Raw genomic sequence first — 19,433 nt, 5'->3', positions numbered from 1 at the left:
AGATGATAGCTTTAACCTGCGTATTAAAAAGCAACCTATGATAATGGTAAAAAAGTAGCCCAATTCTTTATAAAAACCGCAGACGTGGCAACCCTGAACAATGCAAGATGGTGAAATAAACCCCGCCCTCCAAATAAAAGAGCCAATCACCATTTGTTAAAGTCAATGGAACTGCCGTTAAGTGCAGTTGGTCTGCTAAAATGGGACAGCATTTACACATTAGTTTTCCCACCATAAAAATGTATGTTGTTAATGCTAAATAAACATAACATTACGGGAACATTTGATAACACTTTATTTTGATAGTACACCTTGCATTCTACTAACTACAGGTGCTTCTCAATAAATTAGAATGTCGTGGAAAATTTATTTCAGTAATTCAACTCAAATTGTGAAACTCATGTATTAAATAAATTCACTGACGTATTAAAGCTTTGGTTCTTTTAATTGCGATGATTTAGGCTCACATTTGTAAGGGAAACAGGTCAATTTAGCTCAAAGGGAATCATTTAAGATTTTAAAGGGAATTTGAACAGAATCACTGTTTCACAGCTGATCACTGAGACACCCTGCGATTCACTGAACGGCCGTATAACATTAAAACTGCACTGGATATTAATATCCAAAGTATAGTTAAAACACTATTAATTAGCACAGTAACAAGATCGGCAGTTTTTAAGATATTAACTTGTAAGCACAAAACACAAGATGCGTCTCTTTTCAATTTGAATGAGGCTTTATTAGATCAATCTAAGACATATAAACTAATCTAACACATAAGCACTGCACTCACACATTCACACAAGTTGCAGGAACATAGAACGTTAGGGAAGAATGAGATTAAGATAATGAAAATGTGGAATCCCAAGTTTACAGCAATATGAAAATTGCATAGACAAGAACAGCCACCAACTCTCAAACAGAAAATAAAAGAATCTAAAGTATAGAAAATAAATAAATATTGATGAGACTAGCTGGTGTTTTTCTTCTCATCGTGCCTAATTAGCAGCAGTCGTGCTGGCTGAAGAACGCTGGAACCGCGCTCAAAGAACGCTAACAGTGATGACTAAAAGCATGGCTAAAAGCAAAAGCTAAGAAGCAAAGCTACAAGCTAAAAGCAAACTAAAAGCAAACTAAAAAGCATACTTTTATGGTGTCCTGAGTATTTAATCAGGCATGTTGGCCACACCTCAAATGTTGTTTTGACCAATTAGATATTGTCTTTGCTCGGGGTGTCATAAATCATATGTTATCTTATCAAGCACGTGGTCCGAATTTTCCGGCTCTTGCAGGGTCTAATTTTGGACTTGATTCCTATAACAAGAATATGATACATTTGACAAATAACTGATGGTCAGGACTGTTTAAAGCTAACAGATTCAAACACGTACATACTAAACATGATTATGTATCCTTAAGAATACTGTTTCAAGTTCTAGGTAATTCTTTCACAATTATATAATAATTATTTATTAATTACGAAAGGGTTCCCAATATTTTCACTTTAGAATAGGCCTACTGTTTCAGGTGCGAAATAAGTCCTGCAGAATTATTTAATAATTATTTATGAAATACTAATGGGTTCCCTAAGTTTTTTATTTTAGAATACTGTTTCAGGTTCTAGGTAATTCTTGCGGAATTATTATAATAATGATTTATTAATTACTAACGTGTTACCAATATTTTCACTTTAGAATATGCCTACTGTTTCAGGTGCGAAATAAGTCCTGCAGAATTATTTGATTATTCTTTATTAATTTCTAATTGGTTACCTGTATTTTCACTTTCCCTCAGCCCTTGCCTTGCATTCAGGAATTAAATGAATAGATATGTTGGTATATACTGAGGAGGCACACATACAGTACTCTATATAAATATAAAAACTAAGGTAAGTCATCGCAAGGCACTGGAGTAGTGTTGGGGTTCGTATCGAAAGCCAATTTCTCACAAAACAATTCACTAAACAGACAAATCCTCTATAAAATTCAAAGTAACTGTATATAAATGTTCATTAGTAGTTACTTCATAGTTATATTTCTTGAACCTTAACTAGTAGATAATTAGTAGTAGTTCTTCAGGAGGTATGACATAATATATTAGTTATTGATTAGCTAACTGTTACTTAACACAATCATACAATTGTATTACATACTGATTAGTTAACACATCTTCCTTAGTAGTTAACAGTAGTGAGTTAAGTGTTAATGAATAATCACTTGTTAGTTCTTCGATAAGTTCTTATTAGTTATGCAGTAAGTAAGAAACAGTATTCTAAAGTGTTACCGGAAACTGTCTGCTTAATGTCTGCCCACACTTTATTTTGATGGTCCTCCATTTTACTGACTATAATTAACTTATTCTACTAAGCAGTTCCTGACCCTAGTCTTACAGTCTACTAATATACTAAAAGTTAGTTGACAAACTGGTAGCCTGGTACAGTATAATTTTTTCCATCTATATAAATTGCTATTTGCTCACTATCTTTGAGTTAAAAGGTTTAGCTTATGCAGAAGAATAAATATATATTGCAAGAAAATATATGTTAATTTAATGCCAAGAGAAATATCAGTGCTGTTTTCACCTACTAAAAAAATAAATAAAAACAAAATGCTAATATCACCATTATTCTGAGTGCAAATGCATGAAGTGCATACAATTTATTTCATGCCCTGCCATTATTCTTGTTATTTCTCAATTGCTGTGTCATTGTTTGGCCCTCTGAAACAGTGATATTGCAGGTGCTGTGCCTCTATGGCTCTATTATCCTCCAGCAACACTGCGGGGTCAAGTGACAAATGTGTCTCGCTTCTGATGTTCATTGTCGAAACTGCTGAGCTGTGCTGCTTTGATAATGTTTGGTGCTCAATAGTAAAGGCACAACAACAGTAGATAAAAGAGAAAATGAAGGGGGAAAGGAGTGTGTTTGTCCTAGGTGTACACACCACCTCACCTGCGAGGAAAGTTGATGACCTCAATGTCTGGATATATTCATACATTTCTTGTCTACTGAATTCAACAATACTAATTCTAAGCATGGTGCTATACTGTGATGAAAAATTAAATGATGAACTTTAATTATATGGAAGGAAAAATATACCATGGATCAAAAGCCTAAATCTGGTAAGACACTTTCTAATGGCCGAAAAACAAACCATGTCCTCATTAGATCCTCTGAAAGGTCAGCTTGTTGACATCTACACCCACTGGCATGGACTCCCCAACCCATGTCACTTCAAATGCAGTCTTCTTTTTGACTTCTCAGTTGGCACTGGATGACAGGAGGTTAGTCCAACAACAATTTTAGATGAAGAAGAATTTGCTTCTTGTTTGTGAGTTTTTCATCGGTTGACTAATCCTCATTCTGACTCAAAGGAAATATTATCCAATCACATCGGATGAAAAACTTTTGTGTCTGTGTAAGATGTAATAATAAGAGTCTTTCATTAGTGGCAATGATTTGGACATACTTCGGTTTCTGTAGTCAGACAATCACACACACAATGGCCCTTTTTTGATGAATTTTCTTTGTTTTGACCTTGGTCCGGTTTTTTTTTTTTTTTTTTTTTTTATATGAAGGAAACGAGTGATGTATTGCTCATGCAATACCCACGGCTATGATTCAAGGACATTTTACTGGTCCAATATATTTTTTTAACTGTTTTATGTAAATATTAAAAAGGTTTACAACACATCAAGCCCCTCAGTTTAAACATGGACATGTTCCCACAAATAAGAGCTTTAGTAATAATGCTACTAGCCTTAGCAAACACTAAGTGCTGACTGAGATTTTATATATATATATATATATATATATATATATATATATATATATATATATATATTTCAGTGCTTTAATGGCGTTTGATTACTTAATGCAACACTTATCTGAAAATTTGCATATTAAATATCTGTTGAATGCATGACAAAGTCCTTTGAGACAAGCAAATCGGGCTAAATGCTTTCACTTTCCATGATTCCCTATTTAAAGAACAATCAAAGCCTCATTCTTTTTTAAAGGCAATTATCCTTTAACACATAGTTTGTTAATTAGAAGATAATCCGTCTTTTGATTAACTACTGACCTTTAAAGCTTGAGATAACTTGGACTTGCCTCATGCCTGCTTTGCACTATCACTATATTTCAAGTAAGGATTGCTTAGCAAAGCATAACTTGTGTGATCAAATGTGTTACTGAAAAGCATGCACTTATTAGAATTATATATATATATATATATATATATATATATATATATATATATATATATATATATATATATATATATATATATATATGTGTGTGTGTGTGTGTGTGTGTGTGTGTGTGTGTGTGTGTGTGTGTGTGTGTGTGTGTGATGGATATGAGTGAATGCACAAAGCTCTCACATGGCTTCATATAGACGATGTAACACAAATTGTTAAAGTCAAGAAGTATTCATATTGACAATGTTTATGACACTGGTGTTTTTATTGCACTGACCGGATATGTGACTCATTTCCAAGAATCCGTTCCTTCAAACAATAAGTTACAATGAACAATTTTAAATAAATATGTTGCATTTAATTTACAACTTAATGTGACTCCTGACATCCCATAATGGCATGTTGCACCATCTAAAATATTCAAATTAAGCCATACATTATACAGCAAATATTCCCGTTTGGTGTTTATTGAAATGTGTCCCAGTTCCGTTTGTTGCAGTTTAAACTGATCTAATAAAAGCAAGCCTTCTTATGCAAATGCTTGTAAATTGCTTTTGCAGTAAACAATACTAAAAACCTATCAATCTTACTATTTGCATAAAAAAGTAACAGGCCCTACCAAATTGTAAATTAGATGTCAGATTTTTAGCCACTCGAGAACCAATGGAATAGATTCATTCTGATTCAGACTGTTAAATATTTGTTCAGCAGAATCACTAAAAAGTTTTTTTTTTTTTTTCACAAAAGGTTTTTTTTTGTGTGTGTGTGTGTGTGTGTGTGTTATCATTTATTATTATATATTATTTTGTTCAATGGAAAGAGATTACAAAAGGTTGTTTCAAGTGATGAGAGTGAGTACATTTTGGCAGGATTTTGGGGTGAACTGCTTTAAATATAGAAAATAATCTGCAGATACTCATAAATAGCCTTATAATCTTACTTTAGAAGTGTATAGGCATTTTCTAAACACAGTGTTCTAGCCTTATGTTGGCTGCAGTTAGACTTAAACTCAGACCCAAGTCACCTGATTCCAAAGTGAATCTATGTAAAATGATTCAATACATTCCTCTAAGCCACTCAATGCTGCTGCACATATGTGACTGTCAGACATGAATTGCATACATCAAACATGTGCATTAAATAAGGCAAAGTTGTGAGCCACTGAGATGTGGAGCCACTACACATTGACAGGTTTATAAATCAAAGGAGACGGTAAAGAATGACAGGGCATTAGGGCATGTTTCACTTACTGAGTAAAGACTTTGCTATCACGCTCTCTGGAGACTCTCATAAGGAACAGAAAATTGCTTTCACCCATTAAAAGCTAAAAAAAACTAAAAAACTAAAAAAAAAAAAAAAAAGGTTTATCATACATTGAAGCTGTCACTACTGCAAAGGACGTACATAGCATGCAATATGTTTCCTTAATTGATGAAGTGTGTAATTTCTTACATGGAACATGTGAGGTCAGCCTAACTGTGGCTGGTAATGCATTCAGCTGAGGGATGTAAATCAGCCAGTGGCTTTGATTGATAGAGATTGATATTGTGGCTAAATATCTGGGTTCAAATCTCATTGGAAACAATCTGAACGTAGAAACTTTAGTTCCCTGTTGATGCTTTAATCGTACTACATCTTGCTAAAAATGAAATGGGAAAAAGACTATTTTTTTCTCCTGAACTGAAGCCTTTTTCAATCATGCAGTGAAACTGCACGGCCATTGGTTGGTGCAGTGTATTAAAAACCAATCAATGGCGACAAAGCCTGCCAGAGCCTACCAGAATCGGCAGAGCCATCGACTCCTCACCTCGCACCATCCTAGTCTCATTTGGGTGCAGTGATGACAAGCTGCGTAAGGACAGCATGTCACTGCCAGCCTCAGTCTAGGGCTGGTTGATATGGGCAGAATTAATTAAAAATTGTTAATTTAGTTAACGAAGACGACGATGAAAAATATTCATTAACGAACATCTTTATGTGATGAAGACGAGACATTGATGAGTTAATAAATAATATCTGATGACAAATTATGACGATATTTATGCCATGTATTCGTTAACTAGACAAAACTGGACTATAATGTTATTTGAGGACTACTGGATATTCATAATGCATCTTATAGGTTATTGTCCTTCAAATTGTGTGTCCCTGTCATAGGATTGCAATCGGATAAGGGCCGTTTGCATATCTAGTCAGTATAACAGCCACAGTGGATGGATAGGCCAATAAAACGTGAACTAGCAATCTGAAACAATGGTCTCAGCACTCAAACGGGTAGGGATGAGGTGACCAGATGTCCCATTTATCCCGTGAGTCATGATTTGTTGTCAATTAACTTAAAGTTAGTCAATGTGGGACAGGCGAAATTATGCTGATAGAAGTGTTCCCTCTCGCTCGCGCGCACGCTCCACTTCCTCAGTTCTCACATACAGCACATTCAGTTCTCAGCGCTCAAATACCCGCACAGCAGTCCAAATGTTTATCATGTAGAGTATCTCACGTAAATTCAGTAGGTTATGGATTAAGTGCACGTGAACAGGTGAGTGAAAAAGAAAACTGACTGCTGTGGCATAAACTCAGGATGTCTGATATTTATTCAGTAATCTTAAAAGTAAAGCATTATACAGTTATGCCAAACTTGGGTAAATATATTATATGGGTTCTCAACTCTGGCCCTTGATGTCGAATTTACTGTAGAGTTGAGATCCCACCCTAATAAAATACTCCTGAACAGGCTTTCCAAGATCTTTATGATTACTAGAAAGTTACAAGCAGGTGAGTTTGATTGATATTTGAGCTAAATTCTATAGGATATGTACTTTAAGGGCTAGAGTTGAGAATCCCTGCTGTAAAGACATTTTTGTTTATTTTGTTTTGCCTTATGCTGCTTTTCATGTCAGACATAAGGAAAATTCTCACTTCATTTTAAATACTTATTTTAACCTTATGCACCTCAGACTGGATCTGCCTGCACAAACACTGTTTTAGACAACTGTGACAGGCACAAAATTATGCCCCACTAGTTTGTGGAGTCCTTTGGACATAATAGCAAGTATAGACTGTTTTGAGATTTCTACAAAAAGACCATTAAGTGTGAAAGTGTGTAAAAATGCCTTCTACCAACAAGCACTATTTAGTATTTGACAGATCATCTGGCACTTTCTAAGAATCCATGCAGAAAAGGTAATCAGAAATGTTTGGCAGAAGCATCAAATCATCATCATCATCTTATTATTATTATTATTATTATTATTATTATTATTATTATTATTATTATTATTCAGCTTTATTTGTACTACATGTACAATATCCACTTAAGAAAACAGCGTGTTGATGATTCATCATGCTTCTTTTATGCACTTTGAAACTGATTTTTAACAAAGCGTTGCATTAATAAAAAAGTATGTATAATGCCATTTTCATAATTGTGTTATTGATTGTCTACTTGTTATTAGTATTTATCAGTACTTGTTATCAGCCAATTTTATTACGGAAAATTGTAAACAATCAGGGTAAGGTTTTATGGTATAGACTAACATGATGTAAATACTTAGAATTGTGCAAATTGTGTGTGCAAATCAATGGCAGAACATATAAGTGTATAAGTAAATAATATAAGTATTTATACTGTAAGCAGGATAATCATATATCCAATGAGGATGGAAGCAGCAATGCCGGCAGCACTCAACCTTTTGCGTCAAGTGTTATGGATCAGTGTTGATTATTAATAATCAGTGACAAATTATATAAATTACGGTTCATAAAAAAATAGCTGAGATTATCTCGGTACCGTATCTACTTGGTTTGCATCTGTTTCTCCAGTATGACGATTAAACCGGTCTTTACTGCAAGGTACTGTACAATTTCAGTTCACTGCTCAACCTTTAAAGGTTTTCTGTCAAAAAACACCTGATGGAGAAAAGGACTGATGGCCGACCAGCTGGGGTTCGTCTTTGGGAGTAAAAAAATAGCAGATTCATTTTTATTATTATTAATTTATTTTATTTATTCATTTAAATGTATGTGTGTAAAATAAATATAGTAAATTCAAATCAGAGAGTCTTGCATGTCTGGAATGAATGTAATCTTGAGTGTATATGGTACCAATAATATAATAAGATAACCTTGTTTGAAATTGGTTTGGCTAAAAGAAAATTTTGGTTTCGTCTAAACTACTAGGTACTTATACTATATTGACTCGGTTAAACAGAATGTTATTACTAAAAAGAGACTAAAATACAATTTTCATTGACTAAAGTGTCATCAGTTTTCGTGACTAAAACTAATAAAAACTCAAATGAAAGCTTCACACAAAGACTAGACTAAAACTAAAATTAAAACTGGCCACCAAAAACAACACTACTACCAGTCAAAAACAATTAAACAGTAACATTTTGAAAATTAATTTAATTAATTCAATTCAAAAGTCTATGTGTATAGCGCTTTTTACAATACGATTCGTTACAAAGCAACTTTACAGAAAATTATGTTTCTACAATATTTAGTAGTAGCTTATGGTGGGGACTGTCAGTTTGTGCACGTTTGACAGGATTTTTAGAAAAAATGTATACAAGACGTAGTCAGCTAGATGATGAACATTATTAATATTATTAATTAATAATTGTTATATGATGCAGTCACACTTGTAGCAATATTTGTTAGTTCTGTTTGTTGATTCAGGGTTAGCATCATCTGAGGTCCTCTGAGGGTCAGCATCATCTCTTCTCAGGTGTTCTGGATCCAGACTGGAGCTTGTGTAAATCCTAGTCAAAACATAGAAACAAAATAGAGACATCATTAGCATAGCTGCTGATCCTACAAAGTAAAATTAGTTTAACCCAAGCTAATGAATAAAAAATGCACATTTGATCAGATGCAACTACACTCACAATTTAAGAGATACATTATTCGAATGCTTGGCGAAAGAGATGTGTTTTTAATCTAGATTTAAACAGAGAGAGTGTGTCTGAACCCCGAGCATTATCAGGAAGGCTATTCCAGAGTTTGGGAGCCAAATGTGCATTTGGTGACCTTAGGGTGCATGATGGGTTGTAGCGTGGTAGTGTCACGGTTGGTAAACCGTGATCTCGGGTTGTTTACACTTTGTGGTGAATTCTGTGTGTTCTGCATCTGCACTGATTAGTTGTGGGCGTCTCCGTTAATTGTATCAGCAACAGCTGCCACTCATTACTCATCTCCTATATAATGGCTTGTCTCACGTCTTGTGTTTGTGAGATTGTTGTTTCATGTCGTTGTGTTTACCCCCGTCTGGCTTCTGTGTAGTTTGCGTTTGGATGTCTGTGTTTCCCCAGAACCTCATCCACTCTCCGCATGATCACTCAGCCACGGACACTTACCTTCGGCTGTTCCCCGCAGTTCCTGTGCCACTCTCTCCTGCTGCCTCACGCCGTCAACACCCGGACTCCTCACCTGCACTCCATTACCGTCTGGACTTCTCACCACCTTAATCATCCCTCTGGAGTGTTCCCGTATCATCGTCTTTGTGTGTCTTTGTACAATATCTCATCATCTCATTAAACCTTGTTAACTCTCTATTGTTTCCAGACTGTCCATTCACCAGCTGTCAAAGGTAGAAGGCTAGTTAGGTACGCAGGAGCTAAACCATTTAGGGCCTTATAGGTAAGTAATGATAATTTGTAACTGATACGGAACTTAATAGGTAGCCAGTGCAGAGACTGTAAAATTGGGCTAATATGATCATATTTTCTTGACCTGGTAGGGACTCTAGCTGCTGCATTTTGGACTACCTGTAGCTTGTTTATTGAAGATGCAGGACAACCACCTAGAAGTGCGTTACAATAGTCCAGTCTAGAGGTCATGAATGCATGAACTAGCTTTTCTGCATCAGAAACAGATAACATGTTTCGTAGCTTGGCAATGTTTCTAAGATGGAAGAATGCAGTTTTTGTAACATTGGAAATATGATTTTCAAAAGACAAATTGCTGTCTAATATGACACCCAGATTTCTGACTGTAGAGGATGTAACAGTACATCCGTCTAGTTGCAAATTTTAATCTACAATATTCTGTGTAGTGTTTTTTTTTTGGTCCAATAATTAATATCTCTGTCTTATCTGAATTTAATTGGAGAAAATTATTTGTCATCCAATCTTTTACATTTTTAACACACTCTGTTAGCTTAGCTATAATTGAGAAGTTTAATCTGGTCTCATTGAGATATATAGCGGAGTATCATCAGCATAACACTGGTAGCTAATTCCGTATTTTCTAATAATATTACCAAGGGGCAACATGTATATTGAAAATAGAAGGGGACCTAGGACGGATCCTTGTGGCACTCCATATTTTACTGATGATAAATGAGATGACACCCCATTTAAGTAAACAAAATGGTAGCGATCGGACAGGTAGGATCTAAACCATCTTAGAGCCTGCCCTTGAATACCTGTATAGTTTTGTAATATATCTATGAGTATGTCATGATCTATGGTGTCGAACGCAGCACTAAGATCAAGTAAGACTAGAAATGAGATGCAGCTTTGATCTGATGCAAGGAGCAGGTCATTTGTAATTTTAACAAGTGCAGTTTCTTTGCTATGGTGGGGCCTGAAACCTGAAAAAATTCTCTGAAATTCTTCATACAGATCATTTTTATGCAGGAAGGTGCTCAATTTAACAACTTTTCTAAGATTTTTGACATAAATGGAAGATTTGAAAATTGGCCTATAATTTGCCAGTACACTAGGATCTAGTTTTGGTTTCTTAATAAGAGGCTTGAAAACCGCCAGCTTGAATGGTTTTGGGACGTGACCTAAAGATAACGATGGTTTAATGATATTGACTAACTGTTTCAGTTTTATCAGTGAAGAAATTCATAAAGTCATTACTATTTAATGTTGGTGGAATATTTGAATCAGGTGGCGTCTGGTAATTTGTTAATTTAGCCACTGTGCTAAATAAAAACCTTGGATTGTTTTGGTTATTTTCTATGAGTTTGTGTATATGCTCTGCCCTAGCAGTTTTTAGAGCCTGTCTATAGCAGGACATACTGTTTTTCCATGCAATTCTAAAAAAACTTCCAAGTTAGTTTTTCTCCATTTGTGTTCAAGACTATGAGTTTCTTTCTTGAGAGAGTGAGTATTACTGTTATACCATGGCACAGTACATTTTTCTCTAACCTTTTTCAATTTGATGGGGGCAACAGCTTCTAATGTATAAGAGAAAATAGTGCCCATGTTGTCAGTCAGTTTGTCTAATTCATGTGTATTTTTGGGTACAAATAGCAGTTGAGATAGATCTGGCAGGTTATTTGCAAATCTTTCTTTGGTGGCTGGAACAATAGTTCTGCCCAGACGGTAACGCTGAGACACACAGTTAATATCAGTTATACGTGGCATGCACAATACAAGGAAATGGTCTGTGATATCATCACTTTGAGATACAATATCTATAGCAGTAAGATCGATTCCATGAGATATAATGAAATCTAGTGTATGATTAAAACGATGAGTGGGCCCGGTGACATTTTGCTTGACTCCAAAAGAGTTTATTAGGTCAGTAAACGCAAGTCCTAATGTATCATTTGTATTATCAACGTGAATATTAAAATCTCCCATGATTAGCGTCTTATCAACTGTAACTAGAAGGTCTGAGAGGAAATCTGCTAATTCTTTTAGGAATTCTGTATATGGCCCTGGTGGTCTATACAAAGTAGCCAGAGCAAGAGATACATTAGATTTATTTTGCATGTCTGACAGTGTAACATTTAGCAGAAGTATTTCAAAAAAGTTAAACCTGTATCCTGCTTTCTGGGTGAAATTGAGAATATCACTATATATTGTTGCAAAACCTCCGCCACGACCAGTCTGACGGGGCTCATGCTTATAGCAGTAGTTTGCTGGAGTAGACTCATTTAGACCAAAATAATCATTTGGTCTTAGCCAGGTTTCAGTCAAGCAGAGTACATCAAAACTCTTATCTGTGATCATTTCATTTACAATAACTGCTTTGGGTGTGAGTGATCTAATATTTATGAGCCCAAACTTTAAAAATTGTTTTTGTTCAATAAGTTTACATTTTTCTGGTTTAATTGCGATAAGATTTTTTCTAGATCCTACATTATATTTATATTTTGACCTCACTATTCGGGGAACAGTATCCCAGCGTCGCAGTGAAGGACATCTGGGAAGATCGCGTCCTGGGTGCACCGGGCCTGTGCAGAGAAACACACGGAGTAGACGTGGTTGGACTGTTAACAGCACGCTGTATACTTACCCCGGACTTGTGAGCGTCAGCCCGGGATGATTCCAGCGCGGCTCTCCGCTCTCTCAGCTGGGCCTGCCTCACCTCCAGGTCGCGAATCTGCTTCCCCACGGCCTCGAGCTCGAGCTACACAGAGTGGAGACATTCATCCGCAATTAAAGCAAGTAACAGTGAGTACAGCAGTGGTAATGTGTGTGAATAGAGTTTTAGCAATATAAGCGCAGTTAGCAGCAACCAAGCTTGCTGATGCTAATGGGCTATAAGCTAATAGCGGACCCAGGAGATCAAAATAAAACTAGTGATAGCGAGACGCTCTGATTGTTTTTTGTTGTACAATACAATAGAGGATATATTCACATGTAATATAAACGGAAACGATGGTGTATAAAATTAAGTTAAAAATAGCCTATGAAAAGAATATAGTGACGGACCTCAAACGCAGTACAGACGCCAACAACAAAAAGGAAGTGATGTATCAAGTTACTTGTTAGTTATTTTTTCGGCCATGTGCTCCTTTAGCCCCTCCTCCTTGTTTCATCTTTACCACACCCTCTTGTTAGACTAGTTGGTCTAATTGTGCTCACCTGTCCCTCATGTATTTTCCTCCCTATTTATAGTGCACCTTACCCTTTTGTGTTTGCTGGTCCGTTGTCATTCTCACCCCCCTCTGTCTGTGGATGTGGCTGAATATGTGTACATGTCTCCCTGTCTGGTTGGTCTTGTGCCCTTGTTTTGTCTAGTCCTTGTGAATCTATGTTCTTGTCTTGCTCCTTGTTTTAGTAATTTGTTTGTTCTTGCCCTTTGCTTTCATTTGTAGTATTGATTTAGTTTTCTAGTCTTGATTCTTGGTTTTGTTTGATCATCCTCTTAAGTTGTTTAAATTGGTAATTTCTTATTTTGTTTATTTATTTTTTTTATGTTTGGTTTATATTCTTTGTCTTGGATTTAACTTGTGTTTTTGTGGAGTTTTGCCCTGTCTAGTCTTGTGTTAGTTCCTGACCTGTCCCCATGTGTCCTGTCCTGGTTCTACCAGCCTGGCATCTGCTCTATGGTGCCTTGTGTGTCCTTCTCTATCAGCCTGGTCTTGCTACCCCCTCTATTGCCCAAGTATTCTGACAGTTGTTTCCGGCAAAGCCTTCTCAGCGGCCTTCCCTAGCTGTTCTGTTTGTGTTCCTGTTGTGATATCTGTTGTGCACTTCACTACCTCTTGTATCAGTTTGTCTTGTCAAAACCTTGTTATCTGCAATTGGGTGCTCCTTCCCAGATCCCTAACAAAGGCATGGTTATACACCCAAGGTGCTCTCCAATTAACTGAGATAGTCGGCTGGGCCTCAGCGTATACATTTACATTTAGTCATTTAGCAGGTGCTTTTATCCAAAGCGAATTACAAATCAAGACAATGGAAGCAATCAGAAACCACAAAAGAGCAATGTTTTAGCAATGCAAGTGTTCTGGATTAATTGTAAAGGTTTGATAGAACTGACTGGAAGACCTGCCAAGAGAGCATTGCAATAGTCCAACCTGGACAGGACAAGAGCTTGAACAAGAAGATGTGCAGCACCTTCTGAAAGAAAGGGCCTGATCTTCTTGATGTTGAATAAAGCAAATCTGCAGGACCCAAGAATTTTAGCAATGTGGTCTGAGAAAGTTAGCTGATCATGAATCATTACTCCAAGGTTTCTGGATGTTTTTGAAGGAGTTATGGTTGAGGTGCCTAACTTGATGGTGAAATTGTGATTGAACGCTGGGTTTGCTGTAACCACAAGCAGTTCTGTATTGGCAAGTTTGAGTTGAAGGTGATGGTCCTTCATCCAGCAAGAATGTATTTTAGACAAGCTTAGATGTGAGCAGCTAATGTTGGATCATAAGGTTGGAATGAGAGGTAGAGCTGAGTGTCATCAGCATAGCAGTGGAACGAAAAGCAATGTTTCTGAATGGATGTTTCTTATTCGTTCCACTGCTATGCTGATGACACTCAGCTCTACCTCTCATTCCAACCTTATGATCCAACATTAGCTGCTCACATCTAAGCTTGTCTAAAATACATTCTTGCTGGATGAAGGACACTACCTGCACAAAACAGTGATGCTGGTGGGTTGATAGGGGATAGAAGTGTGGCAAGTGTGGAGGCACACGAGCTAGGCTAAGGGCTAACCCCACTAGACCAACGATTCCATGACTTGTGCTCTCAGACCTTCGCTCTCTGAAAAATAAACTTAATTAAAAAAGACTTAATTTAACTCATTCGGTCTACACAGCATGAGACGAGGGATTGTTGCGTGTTTGTTTTCAGTGGAACATGTCTGAACAATGACAATATCTCAGACTCCGCTATTCAGCTGCATGGACTTGTTGCAGTCTACATCCCCCCATGTGCTAACGTGAAGGATGCACTTTGTAAGCTGTACAGTGCCATCAGCGAACAACAAATCAAAAACCTGACAACTTTTACATAATAGAGTTTGTGCACAGGGACGTAGCGGCCATGTCTGTGCATTTATTTGCAATCAAGTCAACGATATCGCTGTAGATGAAGTGACCCCAACTAAGCAAGCCAGAGGTGACAGCGGCAAGGAACCAAAACTCCATCGGTGACAGAATGGAGAAAAAAACCTTGGGAGAAACCGGACTCAGTTGGGGGGCCAGTTCTTCTCTGACCAGACGAAACCAGTAGTTTAATTCCAGGCTGCAGCAAAGTCAGATTGTGCAGAAGAATCATCTATTTCCTGGTGGTCCTCTGAGACAAGGTCTTTACAGGGGATCTGTATCTGGGGCTCTAGTTGTCCTGGTCTCCGCTGTCTTTTAGGGCAGTAGAGATCCTTTCTAGGTGCTTATCCACCATCTGCTCCGGATACGTACTGGATCCGGGTGACTGCAGTGACCCTCTGATCTGGATACAGACTGGATCTGGTGGCTACGGTGACCTCAGAATAAGAGAGAAACAGACAAATATTAGCGTAGATGTCATTCTTCTAATGATGTAGCAAGTACAAAGGGTGTTATGGGAAGTGTTCCCGGTTACGCTTTACCTAATTAATGTAGCCTAAAGATCCTTTAACAGATTTGGATTTTAAAAGCATATTAGTATGTTATGTGTAAGCCAGGTTAAAGAGATGGGTCTTTGATTTAAACTCCAAGAGTGTGTCTGCCTCCTGAACAATGTTTGGTAGGTTATACCAGAGTTTAGGCGCCAAATAGGAAAAGGATCTGCCACCGGCAGTTGATTTTGATATTCTAGGTATTATCAAATTGCCTGAGATTTGAGAACGTAACGGACATAGAGGATTATAATATAAAAGGAGCTTATTCAAATACCAAGGTGCTAAACCATTCAGGGCTTTATAAGTAATAAACAATATTTTTAAGTCTATACGTTGTTTGATAGGGAGCCAGTGCAGTGTTGACAGGACCGGGCTAATATGGTCATACTTCCTGGTTCTAGTAAGAACTCTTACTGCTGCATTTTGAACTAGCTGAAGTTTGTTTACTAAGCATGCAGAACAACCACCCAATAAAGCATTACAATAATCTAACCTTGAGGTCATAAATGCATTGATTAACATATATGCATTTGACATTGAGAGCATAGGCCGTAATTTAGACATATTTTTGAGATGGAAAAATTCAGTTTTACAAATGCCAGAAACGTGGCTTTCTAAGGAACGATTGCGATCAAATAGCACACCTAGGTTCCTAACTGATGACAAAGAATTTACAGAGCAACCATCAAGTCTTAGACAGTGTTCTAGGTTATTATAAGTAGAGATTTAAGGTCCTATAATTAACACCTCTGTTTATTTATTAATTTTTTTCAGAATTTAGCAGTAAGAAATTACTCGTCATCCATTTTTTTTATATCGACTATGCATTCCATTATTTTTTCAAATTGGTATGTTTCATCGGGCCGCGAAGAAATATAGAGCGGAGTATCATCAGCATAACAGTGAAAGCTAACACCATGTTTCCTGATGATATCTCCCAAGTGTAACATAACAAAGCGCGAAGAGTAGCGACCCTAGTACTGAGCCTTGAGGTACTCCATACTGCACTTGTGATTGATATGATACATCTTCATTCACTGCTACGAACTGATGGCAGTCATATAAGTATGATTTAAACCATGCTAATGCACTTCCATTAATGCCAACAAAGTGTTCAAGTCTATGCAAAAGAATGTTGTGGTCAATTGTGTCAAACGCAGCACTGAGATCCAATTAAACTAATAGAGAGATACACCCACGATCAGATGATAAGAGCAGATAATTTGTAACTCTAAGGAGAGCAGTCTCAGTACTATGATACGGTCTAAATCCTGACTGGAAATCCTCATATATACAATTTTCCTCTAAGAGGGAATATAATTGTGAGGATACCACCTTTTCTAGTGTCTTGGACAGAAAAGGGAGATTTGAGATTGGTCAATAATTAACTAGTTCTTTGGGGTCAAGTTGTGTTTTTTTGATGAGAGGCTTAATAACAGCCAGTTTGAAGGTTTTGGGGACATATCCTAATGACAATGAGGAATTAATAATAGTCAGAAGAGGATCGATGACTTCTGGAAGCACCTCTTTTAGGAGCTTAGATCGTATAGGGTCTAACATACATGTTGTTGGTTTAGATGATTTAACAAGTTTATACAATTCTTCCTCTCCTATAGTAGAGAATGAGTGGAACTGTTCCTCAAGGGGTCTATAGTGCACTGTCTGATGCGATACTGTAGCTGACGCAATTGAATTGAATTGAATGAATTGTTGCAATTTGATCTTTTAATAGTATCAATTTTAGAAGTAAAGTAGTTAATAAAATCATTACTGCTGTGGTGTTAGGAAATGTCAACACTTGTTGAGGTTTTATTTTTGGTTAATTTAGCCACTGTATTGAATAAATACCTAGGGTTATGTTTGTTTTCTTTTAAAAGAGAAGAAAAGTAATTGATCTAGCTGCGCTCCATTTTTCGGGCTGCTCTCTTTAGTGTGCGAGTGTGCTCATTATACCATGGTGTCAAACTATTTTCCTTAACCTTACTTAAGTGTAAAGGAGCAACTGTATTTAAAGTGTTAGAAAAGAGAGAGTCCATAGTTCCTGTTACATCATCAAGTTGTTCTGAGGTTTTGGATATGATAAGTAATTTGTATGACAAGTCAGTGTTTCCCAACCACATTCCAGAGGGATATCAGTGACAAAGGCTGTCTTTGTAGGATGCATTTCAAGATATATTTCCTGTCCACTGAGATGCCTTTTTAACATTTTTGACAGCAGCATAGATTAATTATTTGCTGCATTTGATATCCCACAATGCTGTGCATTGAATTCCATAATGGTTGAACTAAAATTAAATATGAAGTCTGAAAGCTGTGGTCGGTGGTCTGTGTGTTAATATTTGTTTTTGGCCGTGTTTTTTTTTTTTTTTTCACATTTGAGGTCACTTCTAGTGAGAATTTACTATTATAGTAATTAAACATTCCCTAAGTTCCATGAAGGTTGCCCTATTGTGTTTTATTTTGAAATTGCATTTTAAGGCAGCGAGGCAACAAGTCAGCAGCCTAAGCTTTCAGACACCATATTTTCAGAGTCTCCCTAATCAAACACACCTGGTTCAACTCAACAGCTTGTTAGCAGAGACTGTGGATATTAATTTGATTGTCCCAGCAGTGGTGTCAAACTCAGTTCCTGGAGGCCATAGCCTGCAGAGTTTAGTTGCAACCCTGCTCCACCACACATAACATATACTTTTCAAAAAAGGCCGAAGGACTGGATTAGCTGGATCAGGTGTGTTTAATTAGATGCTTGATGTCCAGCTCCTCCTCATTAGACGTGATGGGTGGAGTCAGACACCTCAGCCATACCCTAACCCTACCCATTACCCTATCAATAAACATAACTCCACCCATTACATTCACAGAGGTGGAGCTGGATGTCATTTGACTTTGCAGTGAGCACTCTTTGACATTCCTTTCCCTGTGCTTTGCTCTCTCATTGGCTGTAGGTCATCGCGGATGACGTTTCAAGGCAAAATAAATTTCTTACTGCAAGACTTTGAGTCACAGGCAGAACCAGATATTTAGACAGCCAGTCAGAATCCATCTGAAAAGAGCTCAGATAGAGTTAAGAGACTGAATATTTAAAGTAGACAACATAACTGTAGTGTGTGCATAATAAGCAGTTATTGTTCTTGGTGTGAACAGGCCTTTACAAAGAACCTTTAAAAGTAAACAAAACCTCTTAAAGAAGTTAAAACATGATTTATTCAAATAAAACTATAACAGCTGGAGAGAGCTATGAGTTAGCATAAACATTTCAATCACATTAGCTTTATCTAAACTTGATTTTGATATATTGTATATGTTGACAAATTAAATATGACAAACCATAGTCTTTAGTGAATCCTTTTGAAGTAGGTTTTAAGATGAAAACAAAAAACAAACATATGCTTTACTTTCTAAAAACTATCAGTAGTCATGACAGACTCCTACATACTATAATCATCTAATACGGTGATGCATTGGTGACCCTGGACCACAAAATATGTCTTAAATTACTGGGGTATATTTGTAGCAATAGCCAAAAATATATTGTGTGGGTCAAAATTATTGATGTTTCTTTTATGCCCTAAAACCATTGGGATATTAATTACAGTTCATGTTCCATTAAGATATTTTTGTAAATGTCCTATTGTAAATATATAAAAACTTAAAAAAACAAAAAAACTAGTAACTAGTAATAACTAACTAGTAATTTTTGACTAATGATATGCATTGCTAAGAACTTCATTTGGACAACTGTAAAGGCAATTTTCTCAATATTTATTTATTTTGCACCTTTAGATTCTAGACATTCAAATTGTTGTATCTCTGCAAAATATTGTCATATCCTAACAAGAAAGATTATTTATTCAGCTTTCAGATGATGTATAAATCTCAATTTCAAAACATTGCACTATACTTATGACTGGTTTTGTGGTCCAGGGTCACATTTGAATCACTTGTTG

The sequence above is a fragment of the Carassius auratus genome, chromosome 14, assembly GCF_003368295.1.
Source record: "Carassius auratus strain Wakin chromosome 14, ASM336829v1, whole genome shotgun sequence".
Classification (NCBI taxonomy): domain Eukaryota; kingdom Metazoa; phylum Chordata; class Actinopteri; order Cypriniformes; family Cyprinidae; genus Carassius; species Carassius auratus.
Note: the sequence above shows the minus strand (reverse complement) of the source record.